Consider the following 13,635-nt stretch of genomic DNA (forward strand, 5'->3'; position numbering starts at 1 on the left):
ATAGAGAGGACATTAAATAAGTAATGAATTATTTGGTAAAGTAACTGATACGTGTTTATTAAAATAACAAGTTAGAAATATAAATGCTTAAAATAAACTTTTTAACATTTTAGCCATTATTTTTACTCATTAACCAGAAAAAAAAAAAAGAAAAACCAAAGACCTCACTTCCAATTAAATGGCAGAGCACTTTTACTTCATTGACCTTTATTGATATGTGATGCCATGTATTTGTGTGACTGAGAACAAAAATATTGTATCACCCAAGAAAATGAAGAAATCCTGCTGAGGCTTGTTATGTGGTTTTTATAATATGAAGTAGCAAACAATATCTGTAAATTAATGAATACCATAATCATATTCCCCTATATTTCATTAAATTTTATACATAGTGATATATTTAGTGCTTAATGGCAACCTACTCCAGTACTCTTGCCTGGAAAATCCCATGGATGGAGGAGCCTGGTAGGCTGCAGTCTATGGGGTCGCTAAGAGTCGGACACGACTGAAGCGACTTAGCAGCAGCAGCAGCATACCGAGACCAGTCCATTTCTAATTTGAACAGGTCAGTTTCCTTGCATGGTATTTTGGGTTATAGCCAACCAACCCAGAATGTGATATAAAGTAGATTTATTGTTTCAATTGCAAATAAAAAATCATACCCAACAAGAGTAAAAACTCTTCCTTTTATCAATAGAATATATTACTTTAGAAATGGGAACAAAGTTAAGGTTTATTCTAAATATATGATAAAGAAACTCTGAGATTGTAATAAAGTGTTCTTATTATACATTACTCTGGGCGATTCTACAATGTCTTGTGATTTTTTAATCTCCATTTTGTTGACATAACACAACTGGAAAAATGTTTTTCCTTCTGTATGCATATAAATAAGTAATCTGCTGCTGCTGCTGCTGGTGCTACAAAGTCGCTTCAGTCATGTCCAACTCTATGCGACCTCATAGACAGCAGCCCACCAGGCTTCCCCGTCCCTGGGATTCTCCAGGCAAGAACACTGGAGTGGATTGCCATTTCCTTCTCCAATGCATGAAAGTGAAAAGTGAAAGTGAAGTCGCTAAATTGGGTCCAACTCTTAGTGACCCCATGGACTGCAGCCTACCAGGCTCCTCCATCCATAGGATTTTCCAGGCAAGAGTACTGGAGTAGGGTGCCATTGCCTTCTCCGAAATAAGTAATCTATAAGATTTTAAATGTTAGTTGTAATCAAAACTTTCCATTAAAATTTAAGTTAACGTTATTTCTTAAAATTTTTTATATTTCTAATTGCAGTGCAAATGGCTTACAATTTATTGATAATACAGATCATTTTAAGAGTCTTAGGGACTTCCCTGGCAGTCCTCTGGTTAAGACTTGCCCTCCGATACAAGGGATGTGCTTTCAAGCTAAGATCCCACATGCCTTGAGGCCAAAAAAACAAAGGGACAAGACAGAACCAATATTGTAACAAATTCAATAGAGACTTTAAAAATGTGAGACTTTTCTTTAAAAAAGAAAGAACTCATAAAAAAAGTTTTTACTCTGAATAAAGATTTTTAGATTTTTAATAGAACTCAGATATTCAGACCTATAGATCAAGCTGAACTAGTTTTACTTAACATCTTCTTTTGAATTTACCATAGATGGACTTGAATATCATTCAGTCATCAAACTTGATTGCGTACAAAGATGAGAGAAGTATCTATTCGTAGAGGCAAAACATCAGTTTGCAAAAATGTTATTTTGAAAAATTCTGTGCTTTCATTGTATCACCTACAGTTGTGACTACTATACTTGCTTCATCATATATGTGTCTAAGCATCTATTAATCTCTCTTTGGGAAATAACATCTCAAAAGAGTAGACATTCATGTACTCCTCCTCCTCTCCAGTAATTTAAAATGCATGTTATTAACTTGAATTCAGTGTTTGTTGATGGTTCTTCTGTTGCCTTTTGAGGTAAAATTTACATATAATAAAATGCACAAATCCTAAAGTGTACCAGCTGACAAGTCTTAACTGTATGCCTGTGCAACTCAAGCCTCTATCAAGATATAAAATATTACCATCGCCACAAGAAATTCCCCAAGGTCCCTTTTCCATAAATCCCAGCCCTTGCCACCATCAAAGGTAACTATTGTTCTGATATTATTCCATGATCTATTAGTTTTGCCTGTTCCAGAACTTCATATGAATGAACTCATATAGCATACACTTGCTTGTGCATTGCTGCTTTTTATTCAGCAACACGTTTTTGGGGTATATCCATGTTGCTCTGTGTGTCTGTGGTTTGTTTCTTTTTACTGCCGAATAGTTCAATATTTTATTGTAGGAATAGACTACAGTTTGTTTATTCATTCTCCTTTTGATAGACATCTGAGCTCTTTCTAGTTTTTAACTACCATAAGTATAGCTGTTACGAACATTCATCTACGAGTCTTTTATGTTTTCATTTCTCTTGAATCAGTCCCTAAGAGTAGAATTTCTGGGTCATAGGGTAGGTGTGCATTTTGTATAAGACACCATTTGATGCTCCCACCAATCACATGCAGAGTTCAGTTGCTGCACATCTTTGCCAACATTGGGTGTGTCCTTTTAATTTTATCCATAATGTGGGTGTGTAATGATATCTCATATTGGTTTGAGTTTGTTTTTCCCTGATGACTAATGATGTTGAATACTTTTTCATGTGTTTATTGGTCATTCATATATCTTTCTTTGTGAAGAATCTGTTTAAATTTTTGCCCATTTTAAAATAGGTTGTTTGTCTTTTTATTGTTAAGTTATAGAAGTTCATTATTGGTATCCTAGATACTAATCCTTTGTCATATATGCTTTACAAGTATTTTTTTTTTCTTAGTCTTTGGCCTCCTTATTCATCTTCTTTGCAGTGTATTTTCATGAGCACAAGTTTTTTATTTTGATACAGTCCATACATTTTTACTTTATGATCATTTAAGTCTGTTTTAAGAAACTTTTGCCTAGTCCCAATTTGTGAAGATATTCTTTTTTTCATGTAAGAGCTTTATAGTTTCAGCTTTTACATTAGTCTAAGATAGACCTAAAGTTAATTTTTGTGTGTGGTGAGAGAAGTCTAAGTTCTGTTTGTTTCTTTGTTTACACATGGCGTTCAGTTAGGGAATGCTAGCAAAGTTGGATTACTTTGATGTTTTGTTGAAAATCAAATGACCAAATTAAGTGTGAGTCTATTTCTGGTTTTTCTATTCTGTTCCATTCATCTATTTGCCAATCTGTATGCTAATATTTTTGTTGTTTAGTCGCTAAGTCATGTTTGATTCTTTGTGACCCCATGGCTACCTCATATCAGGCTTCCCTGTCCTTCATTATCTCCCAGAGTTTACTCAAACTCATGTCCATTGAGTCAGTGATGCTATCCAACTATCTCCTTCTCTGTCACCCCCTTCTCCTCCTGCCTTCAGTCTTTCCCAGCATTGGGGTCTTTTCCAATGAATGAGTGGGTTCTTCGCATCAGGTGGCCAAAGTATTGGAGCTTCAGCTTCAGTCCTTCTAATGAATATTCAGGGTTGATTTCCTTTAGTAAATATGCTAACATTACTGTACTTTATATAAAATGAATGGTGATTTTAATATCTTTATCGTAGCTTTGTATTAAGTGAATGACCATGTTTAACAGCTGCATGTATGCCGTTGTATGTATGTACCTTTATTTTCTGGCCAGTTTTTAATTTAATTTAATTTTAATTTAACTTAATTTCCAACTTTGTACTACCATAAAAAATACTGCCTCGCACATATATCTTTCCCTACTTGTTGAATTATCTCTTCAGGGTTAATTTCTATATATGGGAATTCTGGGTCAAAAGATTAGAACATTTTTCATTTTGATGTATAAACCCAATCTGGCTTTTACACTCCCGTCAACTTTAGTATCAGAGTACCCTGCTTCCTCTTACCCTATGAGGAGTTAAACTTAATTTTAATAACAAGAATTAGTGAACTTGGACTCTAAGAGCTTGTGTATATAGTTGTGTGTCTGTTTATGGATTGTCATTTACTTACAAATCCTCCTGATTTTTCTCTCCAAATAAAGTGGAAAGTATTTTCCAACAGGGTATGTCTTGTCTATATGAAATGATTTCCTAAGCCTCAGGTTCTATTTTTGCTTTTGCTGATAATGACTGTGTGTTAACAGAGCTGTAGGTGAGGTTGACTAAGCTGGTGAGCATCACTCTGACTGTGGAGTCACCTCCGAGAACTCTCACTGAACTCTGTACTTAGGCTTTCAAAACAACGAAAAATCCTTGAACAATAGAAAATAGTCTGGGCTCATTTAATGGATACCTGGTAATTTTCTGACATAATAGTAGCTTGTATTGCACAGTTTACAGTGCCAATCTGAATCAGTAACAATGCAATGCTTTATTATTTTTGTACTCTATATTTGTACTAAACTCTTAAATGTTGAAAGTTGAAAACAAAGCTTGGTACTGGACCTCTTTTCATGCCCCCCTCCTCCTCCCCCATTTCTTGGTGATGTGGGAAGGAATTTTCCATTAACTCTCTTTGTGGCCAGTTTAAAGGAAAAAAAAAATCAAAACATGCCAGATCAGGAAAACACTGAACCATGAGATCTTGCCCAGCTTAACGGTTTCTTTCCTTAAGTATTTTACATTGCTAAATGAGGCTTAAATCTGATTTATTTCTTAAGGGTAAGTATAATAAATGTTGAGCTGAGACATCAGCAGATGGACATTCTAAGTCCTAAGACATAAAGAAATACCTGTGTGATCTCTGACAAATTGCTGATGTGTGTGTGTGTTAGTCACTTAGTCATGTCCAGCTCTTTGTGACCCCATGGACTTGTAGCCTGCCAGGCTCCTCTGTCCATGGAATTCTCCAGGCAAGAATACTGGAGTAGATTGCCATTTCCTTCTCCAGGGGATCTTTCTGACCCAGAGATCGAACCTGGGTCCCCTGCATTTCAGGCAGATTCTTTACCATTTGAGCTATAGGGAAGTCCTGAAATTTCAGACAAATTGTTGAAATCTTTACTAAATCTTTGTAGGTCTCCATTTGCTCATCTGTAAAACAAGGAACTTGATCTTTGGTATCCCCAAGACTCCTTGCTGTTCTATAATTCTTTGATTGAATTGTCCCAGATTTCCATCTTAGGATAAAAGTTTATTTGAAAGTCAGTGGATTTTAAATATAGCTTAGCTAAATATTTTGGGTTAGAAACGAACATAAGTACCGAAAAATTTTTAATGTATTTAAACCCCTGAAACTATAATTTCCTCAGCTATGCATGCTGTGCCGTCCTAAATAATGTCAGAGCAGAAATCTAGGATTTTTTTTTTCCATGCAAGCACACACAGAAATGTTAGGGGAAATAGACTGTGTGCTTTTTTTGAATCACCTGTTGAGAAAATGGGCAACTATTGACAAGTCTGATTCATGGTTGAATGACTGCTCTGCTAGTCTTCACATGATCCCCACTGAGCAAAATCTTTGACCGCCTGCTAAAACGAGGTCTGTTTGAAGTTTCTTTTTAACATTTCCAAAACGTTAATTCAGCAGGATGTCTCCACTGGGGTTCTCCATGTCACCAAGTCAGCAGCTGCTGAAATCCATTCACTTCAGCATGAAATGTTTTCATAAGTGCTTTTTCTATTTGTGACAACAGCAAAGTAAACAAAAGACTAAAATTCTACCTCATTCAACATTTACATGTGTTAAAACTGCTTCTGATTGCAGTTTACATTCATGGTATTTATTTGCAAGCGTTGATACCAAAAGACAGGTTTACTGCAGAGGATTTGAAAGTAGCCTGGCCTGCAAAATACACTACACCGTGTGCCTCTTTTTAAAGTAATGTATCTAAACATTCAGACTTTGAATAAATAAGAATTTACACTGTGTTTTTAAATCAAAAGTTTATTTTTCTTCTGAAGCTGTGATTTGTGTGTGTGTACTTGTGTCCATAGTTGGTTTAAGATACGTTTACATCCCCACATGAACTGTTCGTTAATTTTGCAAATTGAATAGTATAATTGTAAAATATAGTAGTATTTATAAATTCTTTCAGAAATGTCCTACTTTAAAAGGAAAGATATTAAGCTTTCAGGGGCATAATTTAACAGGATAAAGTAATGTACAATTCTTGAGGTAAAGAATTGAGGACAGAAAAATCTGATGGTAAAGATAAGGCACACCAAGGTCTACAGATGATATCGAATTGTTTAAATAGGGCTGTACTCCTTAGAGCAAGGATCTCTTATTCACTGTCAGTAAAAGCCATATATATCTCTCTCATTGATTGCAGAGTTAAGCATGAGAACTGCTGTATTTTCTTGGTATGGTTTAAGCTAATAAGTCCCTTTGTCTGTTTATTCAGGCTTTAAAAGACTTAAGTGTAGTTTTATAAGATCATTAACCCACTTCAGTCTTTGAGATGCATTTCACTTTCATATTATCAAATTTCATGACATACAAAGAATTATCAGATCAACCCATTATACAGCCAAGCAGCATGAAGTCTTTTTCCATCTACAGGGAGAACATTGTATAAATCAGGCTCTCAGGTTTCAGTGGGAGGCAGAGGGTTGCACCGTGTCCATTTGTCAAGTTGATCGCACCGCAGCGAGGTTACATTAGCTTGTCTTTGAACAGAAGTGAAATCGTATGCGAAGCTCCCCTTTCTGTCATCTACACTAACATCCATCCTCTTAAACCAAGGCCTTGGAGAAAAACAAAGTGATGGTCCAATATAATCAGTCACTCAAGTTGTCTGTCATCTGTTTTCTTAAGGAAATGACTTTTAAGTCAGAGCAGAGAATTGTAGAAAATTAACAAGGTTTGTAGTAGTAAAAGTAGGTGGAATTTTTTTTAAACTGCAGATGTCTTTTTGAGAAGATTTGATATGTAGAATGCCAAAAAGGACTCCCCCGCCCCAACCTCTTTCTTTGATAATGAACCTCCTGAAATTTATTACTTCTGGAACAATAGACCTACTGCTGTTAACAACCAGAGTCTTTTTTGCTTAATGTGACTACCGGTTAATGCTTCTGAGAAACTTTCTGTAAAACTGAGTCTACAAAATGTTCAGCTTCAGTGGATCCTCCAGCAGCTAGCTCACCATCTTTCAATTTAGAGCTATCTGAATTTCAGTTGTGTAATGGCAAATCTTGCAGCTAGGAGTCTGCTGTAGGGTAAATGGTACTTTACATTTAAAGTATTAACGTTTCGTTATCTAATATTACACTTAGACAATTTCTTTGAAACTGTTAGTCTCTGTGGAAACCCTAACTGTATTGCCAAATGATAGCCAATCTGAGGGGGGTGATCAAATTTGCAAGTTTTATTTCCCTAAGCCTGTTTTATGGGCTGAAACACTCAGGTCATTTGCACCCTGTCTCATTCATCACAAAGTAGTTAAACTCAGATTGTTAAAGCAGGAGAGAGTAGCTGACAGACAGTGGAACATTAGATTAAGATTCCTTCAGTTGTATTGAACTATTTAGCCATTCCATTTGTGTGACATTTAGAGCAAACTGTGTTTGGGGTGGACTTTAAAAGAAGCAGGAAGAGAATTTTAAAACAAGGGGAAATAACCAGTCTTTTTTTTTTTTTTCGGTAATGTGATTCATATTTTTTAAAATCTTTTTCATTTGCTCTATCAGTCACTAATATTGAAAACCTCTTGAAAAAGAAGTAAGTGTGCTTAAATGTAAAGGAAGTCTCCCTTGTGTTTGCTCTGTAAACATACTTAATAGTTTAAATGATTGTTAGATTTTTTAATTTGGAAAAAACACCCTTTCTGTCAAAGTATTGCTAAAAGCACATTCAATCTGTTCTTAAAAAATATTCTAGAAAGCCCCCAAAGATTTGGTAGACAAAACTGATCCATACTTCTCAGTACTGGAGAATAGAAACTTGGATTTTTCAAAAAGGAAAAGAAATGCACATTTATGTTCATTATAGTTAATGCATTTTACAAAATGCAGGAGTAACCCCTACATTACCACCCTCCGTGAGTTATTCACCATGCTACTAGAGAGAAGCTTTATTGTTTTCTTCCCTTGTGAAACGTATGTGAACATTTGGAATTGGTGAACTTCTGAGAAATCCACAAGATCAATCTTGATTCGTTTATTTTTCTTAGCAAAGATTTTGATAGCCTGGTCTAGCTTTTTTCTCTTCTAAGAGCATTCCTTATTCTCTCTGTTAAGGAATGAAATGTTATTAAAAGCAAGTCATAAATGAAAGAGCGAAAAACAGTTTAAGTAACTGAATCTTTCATTATCAGTGAGGAGGCCTCAAATTTAAAAGACTGATCTTTAATTGCCCTTTTCCTCATATTTCTTCCCAATGTAACCTCAAGGTGATTTTTAGAGTTATGTCTTAATTGAGTGGTCATTTTACCTTTGCTTTAGAGCAATTTATTACCACTTTATTTCCTTTAGTACAGCTTTATTTCCTTGGACTAGCAGAGACATAAATGCTGGATTCTTTGTAATCAAAAGCTATTTTATGATGAATTTGGTCTTCAAATAGGAAATCTGAGCATATTTTTTTAACCTTGCATCCACAACTGGATGCAAACCTGATGTCATTCAGACAGAAAATATATAAAAAATATATATGTTGTTTTCTGAATTTTAGCTCCATCTTTTTATTTGGAATTATGTTTATAAATAAAAATAATTTAAAAATTATGTGCTACATAAGAGTCTACTTACATTGCCCCACTGTTCTTTTAAAGGACAAAATTGTTCATAGTAAAGTTTTCATTCATTGACCCAGATACTCCCGTAACACTTACCTAGTACAAACTTTGTGCGACAAAACCGAAACTGTTTTGCCTGGACTAAATATTTGCATCACAGAAAATGTTTTTTGTTTATAGTAAAAACTGATTTTTTCCCCCCAAATTAGATTAAAAATTTTCTATTTGAGAATCACTCATTCTCCCAAATAATTTCATCACTATCAGTTAATACATGTTTTGACTCATTATAAAGCATGAATTCATTTTTATGTTAAATACAGTTTGCACCTAATGAAAATTTATATCTGGTTTTTAAGTAACTTTGCCCTCTCCTTTCTTAGATCCCAAATGTTGGTTTTCTTTTCTGGTATCAATTGTTAATTGGAATTAAGCTAATTTGGTCTGGAATTGTTTAAACCACTGTTCAACATTAATATTTCTGACACAATATTGCCTTCTACAGATATATTTAAAGCTCTTAAAGATGTGCGAACATGCTGTATGTGTGGAGTTGGCAAGAAAAGTGTTCCTTTTTGTGTTGCAGAGTGCAGCAGGAACAGGCAAGAGTTGTACATTAAACAAACAAACAAATCAGATCCTCTATCATTCTCTTTATCAAATAGAAGGGCACTCCTGGGTGTTTCTGTGAAGGGAGAGAAAAGTGCATTCTTCATCCATAATCACTGCCATGTTTGGGAACCTCCTCTATTATTGCAGAAAACTCACTGTCTCTTCACCTCTTTATTAATTTCCAAAGACAGTCAGGGGTTTTCAGTTTGGGGAGGAAACACCAGGGTCCCTGTCTTCTATCAAGACAACCAAACTCCACCCCCACCACCCACCAGAGTTAATAGCAGGCACTGAGGCCCCAGGTCTTGTCCAGAGGTAGTGTCTGGGGAAGCCTTTCAATAAGACGTTCTCTGCATCACTTCCTTGACTGCCCTATGGGTAGCACTGGCAGCTTCATGGACAAGAGAATTCTTAAGCTAGGGCTCCATTAAAATGCTTCCTTCCTTGAATGATGTCACAAGTAGGGATGAAGGAGCATATTACATTTGTCACTCACACCAGTTTCAAGAGTTACATGGCTAATGAGAGAGGAAAATTCTGAAATATTAGGTATGGTTTTCTGTGATCATTATAAGACATTTTCTTGGATTCCTAGCTTAATTGTTTAAAAGCAGATATGGAGAATAGATATTTGTCAGGAAAAACTGATGAGTATTTTCTGTTATTAGAGCTCATGTTTAGTAAAAAAAAAATTGTTTTGCATTTAATACAGATGCACATAAATAGTTAATCGTACGCAAGAGCAGTCTCCAGTACAAACTTGTAACATCCACTCCTTGCACATAGAATTTGATCATTTTTCTCTATTTACATGGTATTTTGAGTAGCCTAGTCTCAGGTAAGATGTCTGTGGAGAGAGGTCTTGCCTCCATTTTTTTTTTTCCTGTCTGCACTCCTTATCAGAAGAATCCAAGATCCTAAACAGTAGACCCAGACGTCCTGGCAGCCTCTTCGCCCACCATCCCACAGACACTCTTTGGCTTTGGCCAAACCACCTAGTTTTCCTTGGGCTTTCGTGATGGTTTATTTTGTTCTTGCTTTTTCTTTCATATTTATATCATCATACTTGAAATCTCATTGCAGAGGTCACCTTTTTCCAGAAACAAGTTTCTTAATTCTCTGTTATTGTTGTTGTTCAGTCACCAAGTCGTACCCAATTCTTTGCGACCCCATGGACTGCAGCACACCAGGCTTCTCTGCCCCTCACCACCTCCTGGAGTTTGCCCAAGTTCATGCCCATTGAATCGGTGATGCCATCCAACCATCTCATTCTTTGTCGCCCTCTTCTCCTTCTGCCCCCAATCTTTTCCAGCATCAGGGTCTTTTCCAATTTTTTTCTAAGTTCTATAGTTTTTTAAATCAATTTTTATTGAAGAATAGTTGATTTACAATGTTGTGTTAGTTTCTACTGTACAACATAGTGAATCAGCTGTACATTTTAAATATATCCCCGTTTTTTTGGATCTCCTTCCCATTTAGGTCACCACATTTAGGAACTAAGTAGAGTTCCCTGAGCTGGACAGTAGGTTCTCATTCATTATTTTATTCGTAGTATCAATACTGTGTATATGTGAACCACCATGCATTTTTCACTTCTCTCCTGGAGCCACTTGGTTGTTGGATTGTAAATTCCCTGTTGGGCTGAAGATCGTTTGTCTCCTAAGTACACAGAGTAGGGCGGGATGGGGGTGGGGAAGAATGTCAGTGCTATATGTCATATCAAACTGATTGATCATTTTAGAACCAATTATCATTTTAAAAGTGTAGGGATGTAGTTTTCTAAAAAGCAAAACAGAGCAACATTTAAAAAATTGCCTGTAATACCAGTTGCTGGTGTTGAAGACACATTGTGAATTCTAGTAACAGGGACTGCCCTGGCAATGCTGGCTGACAAGCTGCTTCTTTGTGCCCGTGGGATTTGGAATGTGTCCATCTGAACTTGGTCTTGGAAGAAAGATGAAGTACAATTATGATGTAAAATTACTAATTAACAACGTATGGAAAAAGCAGATACCTTAAGGTTATGTCTTTTACTTCTGTTGGGGCCAGTTGTTAAACATTATTTAATTAGAGAACATTTTGTAGGAAACCTTAAACCTCCAATGTGTGTAGTTTTTGCATTTTTTTTCTTTCTTTCTTTTACCTTTTTGGTCATAAGCATGCTGCATGTAGGATCTTAGTTCCCTGACCAGGGATCGAACCTGCACCCCCTACAGTGGAAGTGTGGCACCTTAACCACTGGGCCACCAGGGAAGTCCCAGTTTTTGCATTATTAATTGCCGCAGAGAGTGAGCTAGTAACAGAACTAGGAATCCCAGACTGCTTCGTTCTTCTATATGTACAGCAGAAGTCATAAACAGGAAAGCAGGATCTTTTCTCTATAACTTGGGTGTTGGTAAACAGAACTAACATCTACCTTACAAACCAACCTATTACATGTGTGTGTGTGTGTGTGTGTGTGCTAAGTCGCTTCAGTTGTGTCTGACTCTTTGCGACGCTATGGACTGTAGCCCACCAGGCTCCTCTGTCTATAGGGATTCTCTAGGCAAGAATATTGGAGTGGGTTGCCATGCCCTCTTCCAGGGGATCTTCCCAACTCAGGGATCGAGTCCCTGTCGCCTGCATTGCAGGTGGATTCTTTACCACTGAGCCACTGGGGAAGCCCAAGCTATCACATACTTACTTTTATTGTAAGTAATAGGTGAGTTTCGTAAAACATTATTGAACCCTTCCCATATCAGAATTCATGTAATAAAAAACCATCCCTTAACAAGATTGTATTGTGCTAGATTTCCAGTGCTTCACTGATATTCCAGAAAGAGTATTTTAAAAACTGAGGATATTCAAACCCAGCCGGCTGACCTCTATTCCACTATATGATCACTTACAGTAGATATATATTCTCAGAATGAACCTTTGTCTTTTAACATTTTAAGGATGTTGTGTTGTCATTGTTCAGTTGCTTAGTTGTGTCCAACTCTTTGCCATCCCATGGACTGCAGCATGCCAGACTTCCTGGCCCTTCCCCATGTCCCGGGGTTTGCTCAAGTTCACATCCATTGAGTCGGTGATACCATCCAGCCATCTCATCTTCTGTTGTCCCCTTCTCCTCCTGCCCTCAATATTTCAAAGATGTTATGTTAACTTGAACTAAAATTCCAATGCTCTGTAGCCATTCTAGAAGCAGCTTCAGAACAATGACTTCTTCCATACTCCCATACTCATAAATATCAAATTTGTGAAATTGTTTTTATATCATGTCATTCTGCTGGCTTCTAAAATATTACCATTTATTAGCAATATCCAAAGGGACCTACTGATAGGAACATGGGAACTTGATGAGCTCATGGGCATTGTCATCCCTGTCTTTGTATGAAATGTAGCCTTTTAAATTGTCATTGACATTAAAAGCGAACACTAATCGCATCTTAATATGAGACTTAACTCTGGGCATGACTATATTTTTCTTTTCCTCACAAAAAAATGCTCCCTTGCTGATGCCATCGGTAAAACAAAATCCTTAGCCTTTAAAAGAAAAGGGTAAGAGCAGTGACTCTGTAAACATCACTTCAGTCAAACTCTGATACCAAATATCACGTTATGTTCAATGTGTGTAGGCATAGCCTCAGAATGTCCCACACAGTTAATCTCCAAGTCCCACATATCAATCACACCTCCTTCACATACCTGGCCTGGAGCCTTAATGGAATTCCTCCTCGTTATTGCAGTGATAGCTCACTTCCTCTGTTTTTCCAATTGGCTGGTCATTGTGCCAACTTCTTCAAGGAGCCTTTTCTTACCTACGCAACCCTGTAATGTTGTAATATATGCTGACAGTTCATTTATACAGCCCTTCTGGTTCCAAATGTTTTTATGTTTAATTACTGACATTTAATCATCAGAAGAGATTGCATTTTCTCTAGATCCTGCAGCTTGGCTTAAAAATGCTAATAGTACATTACTGAACTGTAATTTCAAAGGTTTAAAAATTCAGTATTGAGAAAATTCATTAAACTTTGAACTGATCACCTTTGAAATTATAGATAAGAGCTGTGTAAATGGTCACATATAAATAACATGTTTTAATGAGGAGTGAATTTGAAATTATAACAAACCAAGTCAATGATTGTTCATGATTGTCTAGACAGTTTGTGAAGTTTTTTTTCCTGATTTCTTCAAGTTCTTGTGGACATGCTTTTGCTTTCATATGACAGCCTCCTCTCCCCTTAATATTATGTTGTTAAAATTCCTTCAAGGCATGTGATCAGCATGTTGAAAACACTTTTTTCTGTGACTCCACTTTTATGCTACTAGAAATAG

General features: G+C 36.3%; 1 protein-coding gene and 1 non-coding gene across 13 annotated transcripts in view; one reads left to right on the top strand and one right to left on the bottom strand.

The window, feature by feature from the left end:
- Positions 1-13,635, top strand: part of STAU2 (staufen double-stranded RNA binding protein 2) — a 309,920-nt gene that overhangs the window by 216,900 nt on the left and 79,385 nt on the right. The window lies entirely within an intron of this gene.
- Positions 11,496-11,568, bottom strand: TRNAG-UCC (transfer RNA glycine (anticodon UCC)). The gene has a single exon. It is a non-coding gene; the product is annotated as a tRNA-Gly (tRNA).

Source organism: Bos mutus, chromosome 14 (assembly GCF_027580195.1).
Source record: "Bos mutus isolate GX-2022 chromosome 14, NWIPB_WYAK_1.1, whole genome shotgun sequence".
Lineage (NCBI taxonomy): Eukaryota > Metazoa > Chordata > Mammalia > Artiodactyla > Bovidae > Bos > Bos mutus.